Here is a 27,976-nt window from a genome sequence, read left to right on the forward strand (position 1 = left end):
GTAAAATAAAAATTGACCTAAATATTTTTTGGAGGTAGGAGAATTGGGAGTTCTTACAATACATTAAAAAAATTTACAAATATTTACAATTCAAATATTATGAATATTTTCAATTTACCAACTTGATTAATTAATAAAAGAACTTATCTAGCCCCCAAAATACAGTCTAACTCAATACTAATGAAGTAAAGGGTGAATGAACAGGATAAACTTAACACTTTGCTGTACCCAAACAAAACTATTTGTTTATCAGCACATAACATTTTTTTGGCAGGGTCTCTTAACCGAGGGCATTGTGTTGCTAGCCCTGGAAGGCTCTACTTCAGAACACAAATGCCAGATCAGCACAGCCAAATGCCTCTCTGTTGAATTGGACAGAAAAGCAAGCTGTAATTATGTTTAGAGGCATGCTAAAAAAGAAAAAAAGACACCATGGAGATTGGCGTACACAAATGTATATGGTATGTTTAGACCAACTTTTGATTTAAGCATAGGTCTTGAGGACGGAAGGCCAACAATATTGTCCTGGTTTCAGTTGAGATAGAGTTCATTTTCTTTATAGTGGCTGGTATGGGGCTATGTTTTGGATTTGTGCTGAAGACAGTGTTGATAATACAGAGATGTTTTAGTTGCTGCTGTACTGGTCAAGGACTTTTCAGCTTCCCGTGCTCTGCCAGGTGCAGAAGAAGCTGGGAGGGGACACAGCCAGGATAGTTGATCCAAACTGACCAAAGGGCTATTCCATACCACATGACGTCATGCTCAGTATATAAAGCTGGGGAAGAAGAAGGAAGGGGGGACATTTTGGAGTGATGGCGTTTGTCTTCCCAAGCAACCATTACGTGTGATGGAGCCCTGCTTTCCTGGAGATGGCTGAACACCTGCCTGCCCATGGGAAGTAGTGAATGAATTCCTTGCCTTGCTTTGCTTGCGTGCGCGGCTTTTGCTTTACCTATTAAACTGTTTTTATCTCAACCCATGAGTTTTCTTACTTTTGCTCTTCCGAGTCTCTTCCCCATCCCACCGGGGGGGAGTGAGCGAGCGGCTGCGTGGTGCTTAGTTGCCAGCTGGGGCTAAACCACGACAAATATTCATGGAGACAGTGTGTTGCCTTGGCTAGAATAAGAGAGGCTTTGTGGGTACGTTTCAGGTAGGAAGTAGAGCCCTTTGGCCTCAACTGAGGAAAGACTCAGGCTCCCAGGTAAACCTAATGCAGAATTATGATGAATTATGAATAGCTAGGCCATTGACTCTTAGCCTTAGTATCTTCTTGTATCCAGGTGGAAGAAAAAGGTCTCACCAACATGAAGCTACGGGGCAAGAAAAAGGCCATGAAACCATATAAGAATGCTGTCCTGGGAAGCATCCTCCATGCAGGAAGCCTTTATCCCACCCGTAAACCATCTGGGAACCTCCAGGTTTAGGAGGTACCTCAGCAGAGGGAAAAAGACAAAGAGTTTGAACAAACTTCGATGAATCAGAAGTGAGAAGTTACATACATAAAAGCAGAACTCTGCCCTATGCAACGACCTGTGACGATGTCCAAATTCTGCTGCTGCTGTAATTCTGAAACCCTTGAAGCTTATTCTACACACATACATTCACATACATTCTTTATAAGCCCCAAACAAGAAAGGGCACAGCTAACACAGTAGATTGTACGTAATCTAAAGATAACTCATTTTTATTAATATGCAAATTGGCATGTTGTTATCTGTGCACATAGTCTATTAATCACAAACATACATGGTAAATTGTATTTGGAGTCTCAAGGCTAAGTCTAGATAGCATGTTCCCTAGTAGAACATCTAATTTTTTCATGCAGCTACTCGAAGCAGCCATGAAGCATGCAAAGCAGGCACTTAATAAGGATCTAAGTTATTATTACAGCTCTGAGTACTCCATTTATATGTCCTAGTTGGAAAATTATTCTTCCAGCATACTTCTCCTAGTTAAAAGAGGATTTATCCCTAAACAAGCCATACTGTAACATCTCCTAGTATAAGCACGGGGGCTCAACTCACCTTTCTTTAGACACTTAACTGGGGCATCTTAACTGGGAGACTGCTCTGCTGTTCTGGTAACTGATGGAAAGAGACAGGAACTTCCACAGGTTGTGCCTCCCTGTCTTCTTCATATCTGAGGGCTCTGTGCTCTTGACTATTTCAGTTGAGTGACCAAAGTCAATCAGGAGAAATCCAGACCTATGTCTTCTGGGAATTAGCTATATTTGGATAAATATTTATTGCTTCAGGAAGGCTTTTTAATCATAATAAAAATCAAGTCAGTCTCAATTTGTCATCAGATGTGTTTGATATTCAGTTTTAGTATTTTATAGTAGAAATGCCTCAGGCATATACCTGTCTGCACAACTCTGGCCAAGTGCCACAGAGATTCCTGCATTCACCCAGACAGGGAGAATTTTCTACCATATACCCCATACTCTATTCTACTTTCTTATATACTCCAGTTTTAGATATAACAATGAGTCACACAAGAAAAAAGAAGCTAGAAAGATGTGTTAGCAAACTGATGGCATGTCACTTAATTTACTGTTTTTATGTTTTTAACATAGATTTGGTTAAAAAAATATTCTGCATAGAGAATGAGGGCTTTAGGCTTCAAAAATGCTGCCCAACATGGGGCTTGAAGGGTTTGAGATAATGACGGGTTTGATTGGAATGTGCTAGATTGAATCTATAGCTGTTATATAGCTGCACAAGAAGTTGGGAGGGGACACAGCTGAGACAGCTGACCCCAACTGACCAAAGGGCTATTCCACACCATATGGCGTCATGCTCAGCATAGAAAGCTGGGGAAGAAGAAGGAAGGGGGGAGGTTTGGAGTGATGGTTTTTGTCTTCCCAAGTAACTGTTACGTGTGATGGAGCCCTGCTGTCCTGGAGATGGCTGAACACCTGCCTGCCCATGGGAAGGAGTGAATGAATTCCTTGCTTTCTTTTGCTTGCGTGTGCGGCTTTTGCTTCACCTATTAAACTGTCTTTATCTCAACCCACGAGTTTCTCACTTTTCTGATTCTCTCCCCCATCCCACTGAGGGGGGAATGAACGAGCAGCTGTGTGGGGCTTAGTTGCAGGCTGGGGTTAAACCATGACACTACTGACAACAAAATAAGTAGCTGCATGAGATTCGCAAAAGTGTGTGTGCAATGTGACTACAAGGAGCCTTGTTATTTACTTATTTTTAATTTGTAAGTTTTGTTGTTACACCTAACATCTTGTATCGCAATGAAAGACAGTGGGTTCATCTCCGAATGCTTGTCTCCTCTTTAGAAGTAGGCTATTGTACGTCAGGAAGTATTTTTTCAGTCTTTTACTAGCTAAACCAGCAATATAAAACAGAAATAAAATTTTATTTTTATGGTCATTTTCTTCCAATGCTGCTGACAGTGTGCCAGGGTGCTTAATAAGAAATCATGACTTTGTACAAAGATAACATGGGCTGCACTCCCTCAGAAAGAGACAGAAAGACATGTGGGAGAAAGAATGAAATTGGGTTCATGGTGAAATAGGGATTACATGCATCTGAAAGGATTCATCCTGCTGATAGTCCTAATGATACCATTTCAGAGGACTGAAGTGCTGCTGTCTTTTCATACTCAGCTGCTGCCAAGGGGAGATTGGACTAGATAATGTTCTAAACCACAGATGAGAACAATCGCTTTTGATCCCAAAGAAGGTGAAAAAGAGGATAAGAGGAGAAAGGAGAGAAAGAATATCTCCTGGAATAGGATATTAGGGAAACAATAACCAGATTTATACATTTTTTGCCTAGGGGAAAAAAAAATAATCACAAAGTGCTTCTCCAAGAAGCACTTGGAGACACATCATGTTTAGGTATTGACTGCAACTTTGCTAGGATAGTCATGAATATGTTTAAATTGAGCTGTGTTCCTCTTAAAAATTCAGATCGCCCAGTGTTTTCGAGCTCTTCATCATCTCTGAACAACCTGAATGTAAATTAAATTAATTTAATAATGGGTTAAAATAAACCTGTTTGACTTTGCATGGGAACGGAGTGGAGAAGCAGGCATCAACCCCACGTAGGGGCACTGGCACCCTCAGAGCTCAGACTGCATCAATGTATGAGCCTTCTTCCACTAGTAGGGTAAGCTGTCTGTTTGGCTTTGCACTGGGAAGGAGGAAGAACATGTAGGAATAGTCAGGAGAAACTGAGAGATGGTTTAAGGAATTGCTCCTTGGCTCCCATCAGCCTGAGTTTCTTTATGACTCACCATCGTTCAACCCCCTCGGCAGCAGATGGGAACAAACTCGAAATGATCCAAGAGGATTAGGTATTCTTTAGGCTTCGGCTCCAAATTATTTCAAGACCTGATAGCTGGATTCACATAAACTTGGCTTCGAGTGTTCAAGTGAAAGACACCAACTGATTTTCAGATTAAGACAGAACAGATCATAGAGTAGGAGGTTGGTCGGCCAAGGTTACGCTAAGGTGTATGACTGACACAATAGCAAAGAAGTGCATGTAATGTCTATGATGAAAACATGCTTTCGGAGGTCTGAAATACTCTATGCCAGCAGATGTTTTTGGTAAACGGTATTAGGACTTTAGTGGACCAGTGGTACTGGTTAATCTATGCATCCACAATGCAGATATATACACAACACAGAGCCTACAAAAGAAAGGCAAGAAAATCTTCATGTAATTTAAGAAAAAATTGATGCATACAGGAGCACATTCAATTCACACATTTGCTTTGTGAAGCCATGTGGTGTAATTTTATTCTCAGTTATGAGGGTGCAGCAAAATGGCACCATCTGAGACTAGAGAGACCAGAGCTTCTTGCACACTTTGCAAGTGGCACTAATGCAAACAGAAATGGTGAATCCAAATGTGAAAAACTGTTGCAATATTAGCGGCATATGGCAGGCACACAAGAGACTTGCCACGCATTTCCTTTTCAGCTGTGATGTGTCACCAGCCAGCCTGGCACAGCTGCAGTACAGATGTGCTGTATGCCATTCTGATGGCATACATTTCCCACACCCTGTAAGATATTGTATTCACTGTCACTCAGCTGAGATTCCAGTGAGATAAATGGCTGGGTAGAGGGGACAGATGCTATTATTGCCCTGGTCAATGGAAAAATAGAAAGAGCCGAAACTGTCCATCTTCGCTGGTGGCAGCAGTTGACCTCTCCACCAGCACATGCACACGACCTGATCATCAGCCCATGAATACCTCCTGGATTAATTGCAGCAGAAATGCTTTAATGTCTGGCCATAAAATCAAAACAACTCTTTCTCTGCTGCCACCCCTCAAAAAAACCCCCAGGCTTTATTAGATCTGATGCTGATAGAACAACATATTTACCAAATAATTTGTTAATTGCTTTGCATGCAGTTTACATAGAGAAATTTCACCTTGCGGGTTGTTTACATACTGTTCCATTTAACTGCTCATTGGGCACTTGCTATTCACAGCATGTAGCTGCTCACACGAGGCACATGGTGTTCTTCCCGTTGCCTCACAGGATTTCTGAAGCATTTCAGACAGATTTTGTAGATTTTTTCAGGCTAGAAGAGGGGCTTTATTTAGCATGACCTTATGCATACCACAGGCCACAAATATTCCATAGCTGACAGAAGGCCTTGTCCACATGCAAATATGGATATTCATATGAATCCCAAAACACAGTGTGAACAAAATCCTTCTTGCTTTACAAATATAAATGCAATGAATAAGATTACATCAAGAAGCTGCTCATAGTCTGAATGAACAGTGTTTGACACATGCATTATTCAAGCCATTCTCTCTTAGACAGGATAGTTCACCCTTTTCAATGCTCTGTTCCCAGATGCTAAATTTGTCAGGCCATGGGTAGTCAGTTGTAAAGCAAACTGGACCCTCCGACAACAACCCCAACAATCTACTTCTATGTCAGCCTGGCTGCAGATAATGGACCTAAGCATGTGGAGACGCATGGGTGCATTAGAAGGCATTCAACATATGTCCGCATCTTCCTACACAACAGAAAAATATTTCAAAAGAATCAGAGAATCATCACATGGGCTGGTTTTGGCTGCCAGGGGAATATCTGTCATTTTGGGTAACTTATCCTCAAAATAATACTTGGGGATTAACAACTGCAACATTATTCTTCCAGCAGAAATTTTGGAACAAGGTAGAAGTGCCTTACCATAATTGACTCGAAAATTTAAATACCCTGGTCATCTTTTAACATGAAACCCAGGAACGAAAGTCTTCCTGAAACTCAGTAAGACTTTGGCTTCTACGTGCTTATAGCTACTGCTTCAGAAAATTCTGCGGATAGATTAGATAATGGGGAGAGGAGGGGATATTCACAAATGTTATCTTGAGACCAGGGACACAAGTCATTGAAGAGCTAACTACAGAAACATGTGTTTTCCTGCTGATGATACAGGGAGCCTGGGAACATTAGATTTAATAGGTACCCAACCTCCACAGTCCCATTCAAGGTATTGGCCCAAGTTCACTCTTGCCATTCAGATGTAATTTTACAATTAAACAATGATACCAAAAAGGGTCTATAACACTCCTTTGCAATGGTAAAATGAAACAGATGCACATCCTCTGCCAGGTACTTGTTGGACCCTGCTGGAAGGGGTCCAAATAATTAGCTACTCACCAGATGGGTAGCATAGCACAAACGACAATCTAATGTGTCTTCTGGGTACAGACAACTCTGACTTTCAGTGATGTAATAACATTAACATGTGACAGCATTTAAGTTGTCAGCATTTTGAGAACTTAATTTGGTAGTCTGCAATCTGCAATGGTTTGATTCTCATAAACCAAACACCTACAGAAAGGAGACCAGGAATACAGCTGGTAGAGGGAGAATCTCAGCTTCCCAGTGGGACATACAGACTTTATTTCATTACCAGTAAAGGATCTGAGACAGTGAAAAAACAAACTGGAAAACATCACCAGCTGGTATGAAAGTTACTTTAAGCATTTTTAGTAATTTTTAAGATTTTCAATGTCCATGACTAATAAAAAAAAAAGACGTCTGGGGAATTTTATTCTCTGCCCCAGAAAATATATGTGAAATATGCAGCACACCAGACAGGGTGATTGGTTTATAGTGTTTGCAAGCAATCATTGGAATAACCTTCACAACTCACCTCTGAGCTTCATTGGTACACAAAGCATGACCTGACAGAGACAAGTGAAGCTTTCCAGAGAAGAACATTACTTCTGGGATTTTATTTTTCAGCCTTAGGCCTCTCAGGTTTGCAAGGATGAAGAATTGTGAAGGTTTTTGGTCCAGTGTAAAGATGTATTTGAGGTGAACAAGAGCAGGCTCCTTAGCTGCTTTTTCTTAAATAAATAATGTGAAGATTTCTGCCAGCTGTCTGTACGTCCAAGTGGAAATGGCATATATTTTACTTAGAGCAAAAGTTGAGTCTCAAGCTTTATGATTCATCTGAGCAAAGTTGCCAAGTCTTGCAATTTTTTCATGGTATTAGGTGTTTTTCTTAGAGCCCCAGATGACCTTTGAGTCATGGATTATATGAGAATTTCAACTTCCCTCTTAATGAATAAATAAAAGCAATTTTCCAGCTCTCCTGGTTATACAGAAATATTTGGAAAACATGAGCATGGCAGCCCAGAAGGCTTCAAAACCAGAAGACAAACACAAGGAATGTATCATCTCATAAAAGGGATAATGAATGTTAAGTCATTGCATGATTCCTGGGACCTAATGCTTAGTTTCTGAGGACTTGATGCTAGCAAAACTGTCTGTGTAAAACCAAAATCCCAAACAGATTAACCTCACTCCTTGCCTTCCCCAACCCTCTCCACAGTTTTGGGTCTCAGGATTTTGCTGGCCCAACTGAATTCTCCATTTGTAATGACCTGGTTGATTATCATGGAAATAGTTGTCATTCCACAAAAGACTCTGACTGTAGATGAAGACTCAGCAAAGATCTTGATTCATTTTATTTCACTAAGATTTCCTTTGTAATAAACCAGTAAAACATTTACAGGGGCAAGACCAGTACTAAGCAGAACCAGATTTGTTCATTATTTTCTAAGCTCTGCTCCAAGCCCATCAAAATGGGGAGGGGGGCTTCTGATCTCCTTCCATAAGTTTTGAATCAGACCCTTTAAAGAAACACATTCATAAACATCTGCCTATTAAAATAGAAAATCTGGAATATTTACCAAACAGATTTTTCTAATTAATTCTTATTTTTGGCCAATAAACCCATAACATTTGAATATCTCCAAAGAGATATAAAGAAATAGTTCCATTCTTTTGAAAGAAAACCAAAACCAAACCAAAAAAAAAAAAGAACAAGCAGTAATAAATTTAAGATATGCCTAAAACTTCTGTCAATAAAGCAATCAAATCACTACCAAAACAACATGTGAATCACTGTACTGGGAACTGGGATAAATAATTTTGGGTAGTATTTTTTTGAGATTTTTTTTTTTTTAGAAGATAAATTCCTTTAAGAATAGTTATTGAACTCTATTCATCCAAGAATTTCACTTTAGTATCACCCATGAAAAAGGATGACAAGGGTCCAGATGAAATGAGATCACTTATAACAAATTTCCTCTGAAGCTCTAAATGTGCCATACTGGATACTTTCTTTCTATTTCTTTCCAGATCTTGGTTTAAACTAATTTCACTCCTGTTGTTTATCACATGACTATGAATTAATATTAAACAGACATATCTGTGTATGTGCTATACAGACACTGGGTATAAATATTAATATGCAATTGTGCGTACATATGTATAAAATATACATATATTCAAATTATAGGAGTTTTGCATATTGAATTGCAGAAGTATCAGAAACTTACGTAATTAAAGAATCTACTGAAATGAATTTCAGTTGGTGGAAAAATAATTCTGAAGAACATCTGCTGGAACATACGGCATGACAGGATGTGCAGTATTATGCCATAATAATACACTTTGGGTGCAGTACGAGGCATGAAGCCAAAAGGCATATTTAGAGGCAAAAAAATCTGGACCGAAACAAACTAAACACCCAGAATTTTACTTAATATATATAATAGTAGCTTCCTGTTCAATTCATCCTCTACATAAAATTAAAGAGCCTCACTGACAACTGCAGTACCAGACTTGTCTATGAGATCCCATTAAGTATTTCAAGAAATCCAGTGTCTTGCAGAGAGGTTGCTTTCTTAATGAAAATACTTCCAGATATTTTTTAACAGTGCCTATGCAACCAAGGAGCCTAATATCCATTGACTTTAAATCACCTTGAAACCAAAGAAAATTATTATCTATGGCTCAAAGTGATCCTGAGACGTTGCAGGAAGCCATGAACCATGGAGAGATCAATGGCAAAGTGGGAGGGCTTCTCTCTACCTTGACTTTGTAGCGTTGAGATGCTGTGGAAGGGCTATGGGTATAAAAGGGGGTAGCAAACTGCATATCAGATGTCTTAGCAAGACAAGACAGTTCCCAGGGAGTGAGAACGATACAATTAAGCTTCTAGTCAAAAAAAAGGAGAAAACGTTTTATCATCATTCTACCAGACATTTACCTTTCCTACTGTTTTACATAAGGGGTTTTTTTTGTCTCCTAAATCTTTAACCTATGACAAAATACTCATTTAAAGCAGCGATTCAAGAATATGATGCTTTGAGAAGTCTCAGGAATCACAGTTGTCTTTTTTTCCATGTCCCTCAGAGAGAGGGAAGATAATTGGCACCGTTGTTCCAAAATATGTGACTGCTCCAATGTTTTGTAAAACTAGAAACTTGCGTGGTTATGTGGGGGGCTGCAGAAAGCTTCTGAACAATGGAAAACATTTTGGCAAATACCAAATTACTCAGTTTAAAATTATACTTTTAATACCAACTTCCAGACTGATCTCGTTACATTTAATTGGCGACTTTTCCACCACCTACCTATTAATTGACTGTTCTCTGACACATGGTCAGTAGGCTGGTAACTCCATTCACCTAATTGGGGATCAAAAGTAGTGACAGAGCAGTCATCACCAACCCCTGTATCTAATGTTAGAATGTCAACAGCTGCCAGAGGGAAGAAGGGAATAATAAATTGCTATCTGTGTTGACTGAATATAAGACACACATAGGGTATTCAAGGCAGCAAGGGAGATTCAAGATTAACTTTAGCTAATTATTCTGATAAGGACACAGAGTCTTGAGGTCTCAATCTTGTTATGCCAAGAAGCTTACTAATAATGTCTGTTTAAAAGAAGAAATACTATTTCATTGAACCTGATTTTCTGCAGTGGGAAGGTCTGAATGCGAGCAGGAGAGTCTGACTCTGAGGCGATGCTTTAGAAAGTAATTTTGTATTAGCAATACTTTGCATGCATTTGCGAGCGTGTGTTGGTGTGTGCATGTGTGTGTGTAACATGAAGAGGTGTGAACTTGATAAGAAAGTGGGTGAACTGATGGAGAGGCCTAATAATAAAACACATATGAAAAGCATGAAAAGTCTACTAAAATAAAAAATGCAAGGTAAAATATCTGGAATCCGGTTTCACATTCAGATTAGCTGAAGATGAGGACTGCCCTCCATGTGTGAATTGCTATGAATAGCTTCCTGAGGACAGTTTGAAGCCAAGAAATCATCAGAGGCACTCAGAGCAGAAACACGCTGAATAACTAAGCAAGCATCTCAAGTACTTTGAACAAAAGCTATTTAAAATAAAAGGCTAAGTAAAATTACTGAAAAGGCAAATGACTGATCCAACAAAATGTTTTCACGACTCATTTGTAATTTCATCTTTTATTGCCAAAACCTAGAAACGTATACCATTAGAAAGGTACTTGTTTCCAGCTGCAATAAAAGTGTTTTGGAGTCTGCACAGTGAATGAAGTGGCCAAGCCCTGGAAGTCCCACCTGAACCAGTCATCAGGGATTACTGGGTGGCGGAGAAAAAGCATGATAGGAGACATCCTTCCCTACCAGCATCCTGTGACGGTCCTGCTCCTGATTACATTCCCATCTTCATGTTCTCAGCAGCATGCTGGATCCATTCAATCCTGGCCATGAATGGGATGAATGCAACAGTGCAACACAAAACACACGATACTAGAAGGCACTCAAATGCTAAAGTAAAAACAGAGATTAGAGGGTGTCAAGGCTAAACAGCTGAAGTACTTTTGCTAATGTGAATGAAAAATTTCTACAAATAACTGAAACTTTTCTGTCCTGTCTTCTATTTTTATCAATAAAAACTGATTTCTAAGCTAAAAAGAAATATTTCTGAAAAAAAAATGGATTGACACTGGTACCGATGACAGCAAGAAGGCATGATAGATGATGGAAAATGTTTCAAAACAAAAATAACTTTCCTGCCCTTGTGTTTTCCTTTCAGCGCAACTGGGTCAGACAGCCCTTCCCTTTACAGGAACATGTGTAAATATAGGTTTGAAAGTGGTCAGTACAAAGGATTTGGTCACAGTACAATCATCAAGCTGTCTTGTTCTCAGTTTTCTGCAAAAAAAGGATGCCAGACAGCCTCTTTTGTTGGTTTGGTGGGAGAATATGCTCCCATATTTACTTTTTTCCCCATTTTTCTTCATTGCAATAATCGATAATCTGAGGAATTGTAAATACACATTGGTTGCGTATTTCTGTCAAACTTGCCAGATGCATTTGATAAAGTACAGAATTTGTTTTGCCGCCATTAAAATAAAATAAGACATGTTGTAACTTTAAGATAAATCTGTGATTAGATACTATGATTGTGGGTGGCAGCACAAAGCTCCTAAGAAAGCAAGTGGTATAAATGTCTCAAACATCAGCAGATTCTCAGGCAAAAACAAGCTTGAATTTAAAGTTCTAAAACCACTGGTCTCGATTCATCTCACCAATGTTTTCCAGATGCAAACTATTTAGGCTCTAAATAAATATGTGGTCCTTAAAAAAAATATTAGCTGTATGTGTCTTCCATGCTCCACGGCAGACTAGCTCAATACATAGGTTCCTCCAAAGAAAGTTCGGCACAGCTCTACTCAGATCCTGATGTCAGCTGAAAACCTGGAAAAACTGAGTACTTTCAAACTGGCTATGGAAACTTTCACCACGTTTACCTACAGGTGGAGGTCTGCTGCAATATCAGGTCTAGCCCTCTGCTCTGGTTCTCTTCATGACCGGTGAAAACTTACAACAAGTCACATTTTCTGCCACAGTGAGAAGATGATGTGTCAAAGGTAAAATCAAGTGGATGGTGTAAAAAACGGATTTGAATTACAGAGAGTTGGGTCAAATACCAGATCAGGTTACTTGTCTTGAGAAGTGGGAAGGCACAAGCAAAAAAATGTTTTTATCCTTCCATTGAAATGTCTTGTCCTTCATTTTCAGATATGTAAAATGTAAATATCCTCCGACATGCCTCTGGGAAGCCTGATTGGAGAGTCTAGCCTGGTCGAGACTTTGAAAGAGACTATGGAGAGTGATACATTTTTGTTTTCCCAATGCAGCCAGTACCCAAAGGAAGTTTAAAAACAAACACACACGTGCGCGTGCACAAAGCCACCAAGAACTTGTTCCAGCCCAAGTTTGAAATTTGAAGCAAATCCCAAAGCAGTTTGATCCAACCAAGCACATCAGCAAGTGCCAAATCACTGATCCAGAATCTCTCTCCCTTGGCAGGAAGAACAACTGAAATCCCTGCTTTCTGTTTCAGGCTTGATCTACTTCCTCCTGGCTTACCAAGACTTCTGTGTCTGCACAGTTAGACCTCAGCCAGTCCCTTTTCACTTTCCTGCAAGTTTTCAACAGCTACAGATAAAGTACTGTATGATCTCTAGTATGCCTTTCCCAAACTCATTTATTTCTCATGCATCTGAAGTGTATAAATTCCATCATGTGACTCCAAAGGGAATGGGCATGGCTGAATTACAGCTTATAAGAAACACCCGTGCTTCTCTCTAAAAGATCTGCAGAAGTATTCATTAAAAAGAAAAATTTTGTGAAAATACTTTTTTATTCAAGCCACTCAGTAAAAGTCAGTAGCTTTTTTTATCTTAGAAAATAAGATACTTTCTCTTCAAGCTCTAAGCTTCTTGTTACATGTTAAGACTGTGATTATGTTTCACCCTGTGAAAGACTCAATTATTCCATGTCAGAAGCTCATATTTTCTTGCAGTTGTTTTCTTGTCATTTTTTCTCAATGGCTTTTCACCAGCTGGTTTTTTTTTCATCTTCTTTTTGTATGTATTGTATTGTAATCCACTGTCTATCTAAGGTATTGAAAAATAATTTTGCAATTCCCTTCGCTAAACAGAAACTAAGTGGAGTCCTGTGTGTACTGTACATCTGCCAGGTACAGGGGCTCCAGAGAAATTTGTCGTAGTTGTGTTTTCTTTAATTTGTTCAGTAACAATAATCCGACAAAGCAAATTTGTGAGAGAAGATGACCACTGAAATAATCATTGCAAAAGTTTATGAAAATTCAGACTAGTCAGTATGACCATTCAAGGCTGCGGTTGAACCGCCAAGTGCTGTCTTTGTATATGCACTAAAGCAGGATTCACTCTTAAATTAATTGAGAAATTTTCAGCAAAGGCAAAACAGGCACCAATCAGAAACCATACTGGGAATCAGTAGGTCCCAGACTGAAAGTGTCTACAGCATTTAAACAAAAGTGAATGTGAAATGCACCTCCAAAAAACTATGGCATAAGTTTTACTAACTCATACCAGCCACCTCAAACTGACTTGTAGCATGAGCATATTGTGCTCTAAGGAGTCCTGTGACACAAAATATTCTTAATAAAAAGGTCATATATTATAAATATACCCTGTACTTCTAAAATAAGATGGGTCCCACTCCTTGCAGCCTGCCCTTTGACAGGGGGACATTTAACAGTGTTTGGCACAGGCGTCTCTCTTCTTTTTCTGTTGACAGTACCAGTTCTTGAATTGATTTTCACAGGTCAGCAGAAGGCAGGTATCAGAAGTCCTGCTCTCTTTTTCCAGCTGTCGTGGTTTAGCCCCAGCCGGCAACTAAGCACCACGCAGCCGCTCGCTCACTCCCCCTCGGTGGGATGGGGAAGAGACTCGGAAGAGCAAAAGTAAGAAAACTCATGGGTTGAGATAAAAACAGTTTAATAGGTAAAGCAAAAGCCGCGCACGCAAGCAAAGCAAAGCAAGGAATTCATTCGCTACTTCCCATGGGCAGGCAGGTGTTCAGCCATCTCCAGGAAAGCAGGGCTCCATCACGCGTAATGGTTACTTGGGAAGACAAACGCCATCACTCCAAACATCCCCCCTTCCTTCTTCTTCCCCCAGCTTTCTATGCTGAGCATGATGCCATATGGTATGGAATAGCCCTTCGGTCAGTTGGGGTCAGCTGTCCCAGCCGTGTCCCCTCCCAGCTTCTTCTGCACCTGGCAGAGCACGGGAAGCTGAAAAGTCCTTGACTAGTACAGCAGCAACTAAAACATCTCTGTATTATCAACACTGTCTTCAGCACAAATCCAAAACATAGCCCCATACCAGCCACTATAAAGAAAATTAACTCTATCTCAGCTGAAACCAGGACACCAGCCTTATCACTTCAAATGCAGTTTGATGAGACAATTCATTTCTCAGTCACAAGGTCCAATATAATTATGAGAATTCTAACTTTAGAACAAATAATATGAATTTTTGGATTTAGGCACCCCAAGTTTTGGTATGCAGCCTTCATCTATTCAAGTGTTGCCTTCAAGAAGATAGGGTGCCCTCTGCCTGCCAGCTTTAATTCAGACTGCTTTAAACATTAGATGAGCAGAAAATAAAGCAGCATTTATTTTATAAAGCAATTAACTAACTTCCTACTATAAACAAGGGCTGGATTTGTCTCACCTAAGTGGGAGAGATGATCATTGACAGCTCCATTCATGGTCGGCAAAAGAAACAAGCATTTCTAGAACGTATTTCATTTGATCTGGTTTAGGGGTCTCTCTAGGCACAAAAACTGTCTGTTTCCCTATGTGGATTGTAAAGGATTCTAGATCACTAGTTCAAAGACAAATGTCCACACTACTAAAAAAATCAAAACAGTGAGACACAACTGTGGAGCGTGCTTAAACATGTGTGTTAATCATGGCTGTCTTAAATGTTTCTTCCTCCTCAGATGCTTTGCTATTTAGCTTTACTGCCACCTCAGCTTGTCCTGGGGATTCCTTTGTGCATACACTTGAGACCTTTGTAATCTTCCTCGGTCTTGATTTGTTTATCCCATATGACTTCAGGATCAGGTTTTAATCTAGGCATGCACGTGATACCTTAGGTCATCCCCTTCTTTGCACCCTGTGACTGGGCTTTGAGATACAAAATGCAAGTAGCACACTCCCTGTACACGGTAGCCAGAGATTTCTTTGAATTTTCAATCCTATTTCTAGCCCATAATTAACACATTCCTTCCAGTCTCAGTGGCTTCCTTAGAAGCTATAACATTTTCATGACTGCTGCAACACTTTAAAATGATAGATCATTGAAGTATCAACCATACATCCCTCTTATTACATTTGTTAGTTCCAAGACACTGTCAACTTTCCATAAAGGCTACAGATGACATATTAATAATATAATTGACAGATTTGGCCTTTAGAAAGCTTTTCCTGTATTACTCCCCTCAACTCCCACTTTGTATCAGGTTTGCCATCACAGCCTCCTTCCTCACAATGGTTTTACTAACCAAATTTAAAAAATAAAGCAAAAGCTAAGCCTGGTGTTCTCCCCTATTTGATGACTGCTCACAGTTCACAACTGCTCTTCAAAAGCCTCTCCTACCTCCCTTATGTCTGAGTTTGGTATTAAGCTGCCTGCAAAAGCAGGTTGGGATGTTGCAGGCAAACACCACCAGCCTGTTACATACACATGGCAGCCAGAGACAAACAAGCGGCATCACTTGGCACCGTTTTTTGGATGCGTGGTAAGAAAGAGGAGGAGGACACATGGCCAAACCTACCACGCCTCTGTTCACTTGTTCCCAAGGTGATGGCCATTCTCAAATGTCATGCTAGTGTGCACATTGTAGAACTTTACAGTCCTCCTTTTTCCCCAGTCTTACTCATACTTGCATCATGCAGCCGCTAGATACGGTATTTTGCAGCCCTCCCTACTGCAGACCACGTAACTCTGGGCATCCAGCTTGTCCCTACCTCATCTATTTCCTACTTACCCTATGAATTCTTTCCTGACCCCCACCATTATCAATCAGTGTCTCATAGCCATAAAAATCAATAAAATTTATTTTCAAGGGTAATAAATAATGTTTATTGTATTTTTAAAAGGGAGGGAACCTGAATCTAAAGCTAGACTTAAATCCTGACTTCAGAGCTCTTAGACTGTTCTATTTCTCTGCCATAGCTTGTAAATTGGGAATAGATGTAGGAGGCATATCAAAAGGACATTAATTGAAAGTGTGTTACATATTCTCCCACCTTCCTACATTTACTTGCACCACAAAATGAAGATTTGACAGGACAGGCTAAAGCCAAATCATTGATACTAGTGATTCTTTCCACTGACTTTAATGATTTTGATATGCTTTTAAGCTGTGATTATTCATTTTGTAGCTACACATGAAATCTAACAGATCTACAAAGTGCTAATTAAGGAAAGTAAAGTATATTCATATAATCATATACATTAGAGATCAATATGACAGGTTGTTTTCCCCATCTCTAGTAAACACTTCAGAATAAAACAAAATAGTTATTTGAAAGAGAAATACATGCAACAAGAGATTTAGCACTGTCAATTAGCTTTTAAATCCAGTAGAAAATACTCTACAACATTCTGATATATGTTCATGGTAGTATGAGGCTGCAGAACTATAATATCATGTAACCCAATAAAAAGGAACAAGATTTCTTCCCACTTTAAGTGCATTGGAGAAGCACAGCTAAGTTTGTATTAGCATAACACAAATGTGAAACTGGGACATGGACTCAATGTGAAATTAGAACAGCAGCTGGTATCCTGTTAGCAAGTAAAGTGTATTTGCTTGGGGAAAAAAAGGCTAGTGCAAAATCAAGCCATGCAAATGAACAGAGAACAATCAGTCAGTACAGGATCTGTGAACCGCACTGCATATCTCAGCTTGTCTGTGTACTGTGCTATCAGTCATTCCACAAAAATATATATTTAGCGGGATCAGATCATGTTCCCTAATCTGAATTATCAAGAATGTATTTTCCTTTACAGACAATCTAAAAATTATTGAAATTTAGACTCTCATAGTTTTGGCCATGTTTTTAGTTCTATTTTCTTTCCTGCATCATGCAGTTCAATGAAGCATGAAGCAAAATTTCATATCCTCCTACAGAACACAGAATAATGTAGTAAGCAGGCAGAATGCACAAAATATTTTAAATTATATTTCACACAAAAATGTTCACTATTTATTTATAAAAAAACCCTACCCCTTTTAACAGCCAACCAGAGAACAACAAACTTTTAAAGCCATGCTTTCTTCTTTGACTTCCTTTCACACCATCCAGTTTGCACAAAGGGAATCAGCCACTTTATTCTCCCATTCTTCACCCCCTCTTTCTCCATTTCTTCCTCTCTCCCAGTAAGGCAACGGTTACATCTTTCACTCCCTCTCCTACGCAGCAAGATGCATTACCAACAGCGTGTCGGGGCCGAACTTGAGGGCGCACACAGCACTTTGCTCTGACCCGGTGAGTTCTCCAGCTATAACGCACAGAATCCACAGTGACTTAGTTTCGCTCTGTGTTCCCTCCTCTATGAACAACAGCAAGGCTAAGCCAGTGAATGTGATTTTTATTCACCAAAATACAGCACCGGGTTACCTAGAGCCAGGCATGTCCCCCTACCCGGCCTCACAAAGCAGCACCTGAAATATTTCAACAGGTCTATTATTTTCTCTAATGCTGAATATCTCAGCAGAGGACCATGTGTAAAAAGGCTGGCATTCAAGACAGGAGGCAAGTGCAAATGCTCTTCCAGACCAGCCGGCTGAGGCCACTGAGATAGTTATTGAAGAATTCCTGTTTATGTCCTCTCTTTTCAGCTCTTTCCCCTTATTGCCATGGGATTACCAATATTTAACGCTTTGGGGGGAAGCAGACACACTGAAAAGGATCCAGCTTAAGCCCAGTGAAGCCCAAGAGTAACTGCTGGGTTGGCAACCAAAGTAGTGGGTATTTAACGTGTCTATTGTCTAGCAGTCAATTCCTATACAGGCTCTCAGCAGCTCTGAGTGACTATTGAGCAGCAGATCCTTCAGCCCCAGCTGGAGGGGGAGCAGCCAGAGGGATGGCTCGGCTCTCCTCCCAGCGTGCCACCACAGAACATGTCTCACGTGGCAAGGGAGGGGTAAATTTTTCCACATGAAGGACTGTAACCCTCTTCTGCTTTTGCGCAAAAGGAATATGGGCTGCACTGGGCTGGAGTATGGTCTTTGATGGCCATATTCAGATTGCTTACTTAGATGCTGTTGTGGCATCCAAGATCAAGAGACCTGCTTTCAAGGCCACAAAACTTGGCTCCTTGCATACTTGGGAAGTAGAAGCTGGGAGGCAGGGATGACATTCGAGATAAGTTTCTACAGGAGAAACTCTCAGAGGTAATTACATGCCTTCACTGACTCCAGTGACCCTGCATAGCCAGCGTCCTCAAGCACTCTATTAAAGTTAAATATTATAATAGTTACATTCCAGACTGCTACTCATTGCCTCCTGAATACAGACCTGAGTGACTTTGCTGCTTTGGATTTGCTACTGAGCACTAAAGTGGTGTGTTGCTGTTTTACAAAAACTAAAACTAGGAAATCTTAATTGCACCCTGATTTGGAGATTTAGTAACATGATGTTTTTAATGCATCTGTTCTAGGTTTGTATAAGGCTTTAAAATATCATTACGCATTGACAGACTAGCGTGGTGAAGCCAAAGCACCAGTATAAAACCTTTAGTCTCAACAGCCTCATTAACATTAGAATGATTAAGCAATACTGGCCAAGCACCACTGCACCACACAGAATAGTGGGAGTTTTCAATGTCACAAAGAGTAAAGATATACTATACTTTACACAAGTTGAAAATACATCAAATTTTTATCATCCTTTCCTAATTTTTGCAGACAAACAGCACCACTTCCATCCTGCCAATAATAACTAAATTACATGCAAAAAGAATATATTGACTACAACTCCACCTACACATTTTTTTCATGCTTTTCATACGTGGTTAACTATTGACTTCCTGGAATATATTTTGATTCCATGTAAATTGCATGGAAAATGGATGGTTTAACTATCACAGAATAGTCATGCCAGCATATCCTTCTAAGTGCTTAGCCTCCTTTTCTCTAGATGAGATGATTTGACTGATGAGATGTCAAAATGTCAAACTGAAGGATTGCTGTCTAGTTTGAAAGTCAGGAAGGGTGACTGCAGGTAAAGGCTTCAGGACAGAGGTGAGAACATTTAAAATAACAGTAAGACATCAAATCTCATCTCAGAGGACAAGCTGATCTACAAAGAAGAATGAGGAAGAGTGGGCTGCACAACTGACACATTGTGTTAGCTCAAGAAGAACAAATTGGGCATGCTTACTGCATGATTGAAGATCAATATGCCTGAAAAATGATAAAAAGGCTCTGGACTCAGAAAAGACCAAGATAAAGGCCAAGGATGCATAACTAGCCCAGGTAACAATCAAGCACCTTTAGAATTAATGGTCAGTATCACAGTATCATTCTATAATGCCTACAGTTCATTTCGAAGAAATGTTTGCGTGAAAATCCTCAGTGACGCACAACAGACTATTATACTGTTATGAAACAGAATTTGCCTGAGTATATTTGACTTAAAGTGCCTTGGATTGTTGTTGCAGTGACTTTATTCAATAAAATGTATTTAAAGTTGGTACTGAAAGCTTTCAAAAGTAAAAATTGCTGCTAGGTACCTGGTACTGCTTTTGCACAGATCCTCCAGTTTCTACATTAGCAAGCTGAGCCATTCCTAATTGTGCCAGTAGAACAGAACTAATTTAAGTACAAACAACTTAGCAGGGGCACACGAGGTGACTTGAACCATGTCCTGAGCTGTTGAAATGTTTTCTTGGAGCTGTGCTGTGAGATCTTAGACCATTTCAGTTCTAATGCTCTCCCACGGCTGAACCCACAGTTCCTGGCACCATTGCCAGAGGCACTAGGTTTGGACAGATTTTGAAAGACTCACAGTGACCTGAGATACTGCTATAGGAAAATTGCTTAAAGCTTTTGTGCTCCTATACCCTGATCTTCATCCACATTAAGACTTACGATTAAGACTAAAACTGTCCATAGCAAAATAAAAGATAGCCAAAGGAACCACTGGAGCACTTTGATGTGGAGGCAGGAGTTGGACAAACATTACAAACAGTAATACTACTAGAGCAAGGCACTTCCCTGTCATACAATTCCCAAGAAAATAACAGATGTTATACATGTTTCCTCTACAGCTTTGTGATTTGCTTGATTTTCAGGGCTGGGGCTTACAACAGGGATCAGATGGAGTACTTCATGAATACTTTAGCTTGTGCAGCTTGAGCTAAAACAACAGGTCCTAGAGCAAAGAAGGGCTGCTGTAGAGCAAAGAAGGTCAAGATTAGCTCCTAAATCCAATGCTCTCTTTTTATAGCACTGCTTCTCCAGTTCCTAAGTCCAGTATGGTGTTTACCACTGTGGGGGAGATGCTGGAAACTTCGTGTCTGACAACTGGCCAGTGGTGTGGTGGAAGGAGTTGATATGCTCAAAAAAGTGGCTTTAGAGTCTCAAACTGGCCATCAGTTTCCTCCTCAGTGTGGCCAGGCGCTGCTGGCATGCTCTTAGACAACAATGAGAATTGTTGCAAATATGGGCAGTACACACAATCCAATCTATTCCCCTAGCAGTTCAAATTAAAGCTTCTAACATATTTTCAATCTGCTTCAACATTCAGTCTACTTCTTGAGTTAGAAGTCATGGAGTAGGTTAAGGAAAGATTAAGTCACAGCACGATGCCCATGTTTTTCCAATTAATTTAAGTACCAAATCTATATTTTTGCTGCATTTCTATATTCTTTTTTTTCCAGCTTCTTGATAGCATTTAGGATCAGCACATAGCCTGGAATGCAAAATAACTTGTCTTCTATACCATTAAGTTTCCTAAGAGCTTTACTATTTTAGTGCCATTTGGATTCCTTCCCTCTGGCAATCCTTTCTCAATGTAAATGCTCCAAACTGTTCTTGCTCTTATATGCTGCACTGTGGAAATTCACTGTAGACAGACTTCAGGATATTCAAAAAGATAATTTGTCAATAGAATTTAAGCTCACTTCAAGTAAACAAAAAGAAAGATCAGCATAACCCTGTAATACTGCTTTTTTCTATGTTTTAGCAGAACTTGAAAACCTACTGATAAAAACTACAGTGTGTTTTTTTTCTTCCATTTTGTCCCATCTGGAACAAAACACTTGATATTTCATGTGCTGTCAATTCTTGTATTGCATCTTCAGAGATACCTGGTTGAGAACACATAATGGCAACTGACACAGCCTATGTATATGCACTGTCTATGCATACTTACTTTGTCAAACTTAATTGCCTTAAGCATGTTGTCCTTTTTGTAACAATTAATAAAAATCTTGTGTCTCTGAAAGCCTGTCAGAAAGCAGGAGCATTAAAAAACTATTGCTTATATATCTATTTCATCTTGAAACAGAACTACATGCAATCATGCAAATAATTGAGGAAGGGATGGTTGACATATTTTAAAGTGTACAGATGAAAGTGATACAGCTCCAGAAAAACTCTTGCTTGAAAATCTGAGCAATGGAATTTAAGACTATGTTTGACTTGAGAACAGTCAGTGAGGCAATGAGCTGATGATCTGAATCATGAAATAGCCACGCTGAAATACATTGTCTCATTTGCTTTCCTTAATGGAAATATGAACCTACATGATCAGACAGCCAGATACAAAAGTATTCAGTATTCAGGTGTATTTTAACATACCTAATATGGAGATGATTTTTAGACATTTTAATGTGTAATCATATAGTAAATGGAAATTCTTCAATAAGTTTTCTGATCTCACTGCACATACAATTTCTCCCCAGTTCTGGCAGTAGATTTTAACTTCATTTAGGTAAGGCTACATTGGGTAGCAAAACTGCTTTTGGAACAGCCATAGTTTTTCATCTTTAATCTACTAATGTGATGTAAAAAGAAGCTACTGCCTTCTGAATTCCATAGAAGAAGAGTTGTTAGTTAATAAAGATATAAATATTACACTGAAAAAATGGGTTAAGAATACTGCAAGGCTGCACAGTCAAATACTCAGATATTAGGTGATTACCAAGTCCATGTTTCCATGCAAGCAACTGTTCCATGCAGAACATGTACTCACTTGCAATCCTCCTCTCAGGAAGGACAATACCGTCCTCACTGGCACATTTGCTAACACTGAAATTTTGACGCATTCGGCATGGGAAGTATTGGAGTTAAAAACAACTGGAAACACGGTCTTATAATGGGAAGACCTTGGGAGTGCTTAAGGTTAGGATTCATTCCTGCAGATACTTTGATACTTTTGGGCTTCAAAATTCACCCCAAAGTAATAAATATTTGGGCTGTAATTTAGAACTACTAAGACTTGGGATTTGTAAGCAGTTAGGAGTTGAACCGCGGTATCCTTACTTGCACTTTAAAAATGACATTTTCATCAGTATGTCTTTAACATTTTTCGCAGTGGAGCATTTGCAGAACATCAGTGACAGTAACTGGGATAGAAGTGTCAATTTGTAGGGATATAACAAGATGACAGACATTTCTTCCCAAGAGATATCAGCTATTTATAGTAACTCCTTGTTCCCTGCCCCTCCAGCCTCTTTCTACCATTTCTTTGCTAACTTCCAGCCCTCTGCTGCCTGCTACCACCTTTTCCGCCCTTTCCATTCCCTTTCTTCACCAATTTCACAATGCTTTTTACATCTTGCCCTTTTCTACCAATCTCTATTTTAATTTTTTCATAACCTCCAGCATAGCCTACAGTAGGAATGACTCATCCCTTCACTCTTAGCCTGACCAGCAAACCAACCTGTTACACTTTTATTTTACATCATTTGCAATAATTACCTTTTTAATTGTGTTTTAAGGGGGTACCTCAATGAAATATGGTAATAAGTGGCTTTAAAACTGCCCAGGTCTAATAAAAGGATTCCAAGAACAAAGTATATTTCCTTGATCAGCTGAACATCCTAGACACAAACCTACCTTAATTTTCAATTTCAGAAGCAAATTAAACTTTGTAGGTTGCAGTGACTGGAGTGGGTTTACAAGCTTTCAAGGTCGCTTCCCCTTTGCTTTGTCTAATATGTACTTTTCTACTTAAATATGTATATACAAAATAATGATTGCCACTCTGGCTCTGTTCCTGTGATGTTCTATTGAGAAGATGAAAGAAATTCCAGATGTGTTTTTCTTCTTCTTGTAACACAGTGAGTCTGAAGTTAGTAGGAAGAAGTCTTTTCTACCTTTGGCAAGCCTATTTTACCCACAACAGGTTTTTCCATTTTTAAAAAAGAAACATTCAGGTTGTCAAAAGTCATGGAAATCTGCTTAATAAAAGACAGCTTATTGTGTAAAAGTTTTTCAGCCTCACTTTAGAACATTTTTCTACCTGTACAACTTTTACTCATGTGCTAAATAAGTCAGAACGGACGGCCCCATGGAAAATCACAGCCATTTTGCTCGTGCAGAGCAAACTGGCTCAAATGCCCTGAGGGAACTATACTCTGAATGACCCTAACAAGAAATTAAACCAGAAGGTAACATTCTGATCTAAATGAAGACAGAGAAAATATTGCCATTTATTTCAGCCAGGACAAGATTATCCATGGCCATCTGCGATGCACTTTTTACAAATGTTCATCGTCCTGTTCTCAGGGTACTGAAAAAGAAGCTGCTTGAGTCTTTCCTACTCACCAAACCAAATGTAGTAGGGTAAGGTTCTGTCAGCCTACAATATTGGCTCCAAACTTGAGCCCTCCTGTAGTGCCCTGGGTGGCCAGTTAGACTGTAGAAACTTTTAAAATCACATCGCACCGTGTTGCAACTCATTTCACTATGTTACAGAGTGGGACTATTGAATAAGAACCTTCTGTCTGGATCACAGTCAACCCTTATAGTAACTGCTGATCTGCATTACTTACTGGTACAGTAACAAAAATAATGCCTGTCAAACACTGACATTCAATATCTCCTGTCTGGGAAATGGAAGAAAAATGTAGTATCTGGAACAGAAGACAGCCCAGAGTCAACGTGTGAGTGGTGGGTATTTTTGTCTTCTAAACTAATGAGTAAATGGCATTCCTCTTCATTAAAATTCAAGCATGGATAAATAATGTATAGATCTACTGATACACGGAACTATTTTGAGTTGCTTTGAGTTTTACTTTTGCCACTCTTCTGTTATGTCTGCTTATGTAGTGGGAGAAGCACCATACGGATACCTGTGAAAAAGAAAGTGCCTGATGATACTCAGCTTTGCCACAACTATGGCCTCGGACCACGGATTTCTCAAAACCAGAATCAGACGTCTGATCCACAAGCTGTGATCAGGACAAGTGAAGCACCTGAGGCTGGGAATAACAGCAATCAGTATGCTGAGCAAGAGGAAACCAGAAAGGGCAATATACCCTATAAAGGCTGTGTTCAAACTCTCACGCTCCCTGAGATTTAAGCTTCTCCTAGAAGTCCAGCTTAGACTGAGATTCACAGCTGGCATCTCCCCTCTTGGAACTAGTGCCTAAATAATTCCTTTCTGTACACCCACATTGACTGACTCTACATTTTCACTTTTTAAGATGTCTAGAAGCAAAACCAGCAGGGTTTCTTCTAATACGGCACCTAACCATTAGAATGAAAGTGTTTAATGTGCTTATCGTGAAGTTGAACCCCACATCTCCAAGCCTCCATGAGAATTCTCTGCCTCCAGGGTACGGGCCAGCAGCAATAGTGCTCCCTCTAGCATCTCCCTCGTGCTCTGCTAACAGCTACAGAATATGCCTGATTAAGCTGTACTGCATGATAAAGATGCTTCTTTGTATCAGGGAAATCCTGGCTACACCTTCCTTCTCCCAACCCTGCCTACACATTTTCTCCAGAAACTCCTCACTGAAGACATCTCTGGGAGCTGGCGGGGAACGCTGTAGTGAAGGAAACTCAGGACAATGTGTGTTTGGGGCTCTGGATGGCAACCCATTCTCTACATGGCTGCAGGCGGATATGAGCACTTCTGGGCTAGTCAGAATGGAACAGGCGTAAAAGCTTGTAAATAAGAACTTTTTCAAACTCCTTCTTTTATAACAACTATGATCACAAATGCAGGGAAATGCGTGTGGTATGAGGAAAGAGCTGAGACATGAAGATCCCAAGTTTCCAGGCTCATCTCTGAAAGAGAGCCTATGATCCTGAACAGCTTATTCAACGATCCTAACAGTAACCTCCTACGGAAAAAAATAGGGCACATGCATTTCCTGCCTCCTATTGATAGGAACAGCACTGTGTCTTTTTGTCAAACACTTCTTCTTCTTCATATATCTAGGAGAACATTCTGTCCTCTTCTCTGGTAGTCTAGACCAGACCAGAGAGCACTTCCCAAACCAATAAGAGAGGCAAAACTTTTACAAAGAGTAGTAATGACTATGCAGGAAATTCAAATTAATATGGTTAGCCACATCTGGTTTACTGTTTTAAAAGACTGTTTTGATAGTCTTCAGGAGAAAAGTTAAAGAAGGTGAGAAAAGTTTTATTTTACTTCCAGTCCCAAACACACTTTTGGCTTTTTTTTCCTATTTCCTGGCTAGTGATAAGCGAGGTCTCATCTTTCGATCCCTTCAAACTCCCTGCTTTGTTTTCCCTGGCAGAAGCTAGCGTTCTGCGGTCCCTGAAGAGGCTCTGAAACCCAGAGTAGCTCTCCAATAAGTTATGGAAGAGCAGGACAGAATGTGTACTTGGCTTGCTCTTCAAGGGTCATGGTACATTAAATGGCTAATCTAAAGTTTAGAAAACTTCAATTAGTTTACTTTCATCAGAATGAGCAGAACTCCTGAAACTACTTCACCTACAGAGAGGTTAGGCAAGCTTGGAAAGGACTCCATAAGGGTTCAACAGCCCGATATCCTTAAGGAAGAGTGGTTTTCAGTACTTAAGCATGGAAATGAGACCCAGGAGCCAATAGGTCTAATCCTGCCTCTACCAATGTGTATGAGTTTCACCTACATTAGCCTTGTCTCATACGCATATATCAAGTTTTTTACAAGAAGTATTTACAATGTCTCCTGAGCGGTCTGCATGGAAGAAGTAAAGGGTATTATTGCCATTCCAGGAAATGTTGATTAAAAAATTCTATTAATAATGAAAAGACCCTTTCTGTCTGTCAAATAAGTTTTGTTATGTTTACATATGTCCTAGACTTCTCCTTGCAACCTCTTCAAAGTCTATAGACTAGTGTTGACTGTGTCCACCCCAGCATACTCTCCTGTATTCCAGGGCTTGGCATTTCTTAGGATATTGAGTAAACCAGTTAAAGAGAACTTATGGTACATTTCCATATGTAACCTACACAAAGGATTACCTATTCAGTGGTTTATCTGTGCTGATCACCACAAGAGTCCCACATCCTTCTCTATAAAATGGATGGAATCTGACCATTAAGACTCAAATGTCTACAATAATTTTTTTTTCTCAACATTGTATAAGTAATGATTTCATCTTTCTGAGAAAACCTTCAGATTCTTTCACAACACTGTTTACATGTAGATGTAAGTGTGAAGCGTTGATATAAAATGGATAACACAATTTGGACTGAGTACTCACAGTACTCACAGTACACACGTTTTGGACTCTCACCAAAAAGTGACAGCCTTCTTCACACAGCCAGTAGGTTAGATCCAAGCATCCAGCGTTCCAGAAAGACATTACCAATTTTACAAGCATCCTAACAAATGAAGCACAAATAAACTAAATGCACAATGTAATTAATTTCTGGAGAAATAGCACAAGAAACAAATAAGTAGATAAATACAAATATATTCATTTCTAAAGCATTCTCCTTCATGCAAAAGGAGAATCCCACATTCACATATGCATGCAGATTTATCTCTACATAACATATATATAAGGATTAGCAGGTATAATTATAATCTACCTGGTATGGAATGCATGGCAAGGAAAAGAATATAACTGGGGGTTCAGGAACCAGGCAAGGAGAAATGTTGCCTGAGTAACTGGGGAGAACTATCAGGCCAGTGATGAATATTAGAATCAAGAATGGATTCCAAAAGAAGTTGTAGAAGACCCACCATTAGATAAATCTGAACAATTAATCTTACCTAACTTTTCAATATTAGTAACAATATTGATAAAGCATGTAACCGTGCACGTTTCAGAAAACAGAAATAGCCAAGAACTATTCGCTCATATGAATGCTGGAAGTTAATAGTTTTTGGTTTTGCAATTTTATCTAACAAGCTTTTGAGTGGTAATAGAATTGGTTGTGGGACTATTCTCAATGACTTAGCAATGATGCTTCCATTTCTTGTTCTTTTATTTGCCATCAAGAAGGTGTTCTCTGCAAATAAATGGGCCAGAAACAGAATTTCCTTGTTAATAAAAGCACACGTTCCCCCAGTCTCCCTCTAGGACAGATCCAGTATTTGATCTGTGCTTCACTCTAGCCAAATTTGAGTGATATTTCGATGAATTTTTATCATTAATAAATCCACGTAGAGAGATTTATTTCTGTATAAGTCTTCAGGTGCAAGAGCTCCAAACCTTTACTAATGCACCAATAGTTCACATCTGTAAATAGCAACACATCAATAAATAGCAACATTTCCTGTTGACATTCAGCAGCTCAGTTGTCCATATACAAGAGAGCCAACAGAATGCCCCGGAATGGGCACATTTAACATTACCGGGCATGTTAACA

The sequence above is a fragment of the Mycteria americana genome, chromosome 1 (genome assembly GCF_035582795.1).
Source record: "Mycteria americana isolate JAX WOST 10 ecotype Jacksonville Zoo and Gardens chromosome 1, USCA_MyAme_1.0, whole genome shotgun sequence".
Taxonomy (NCBI): domain Eukaryota; kingdom Metazoa; phylum Chordata; class Aves; order Ciconiiformes; family Ciconiidae; genus Mycteria; species Mycteria americana.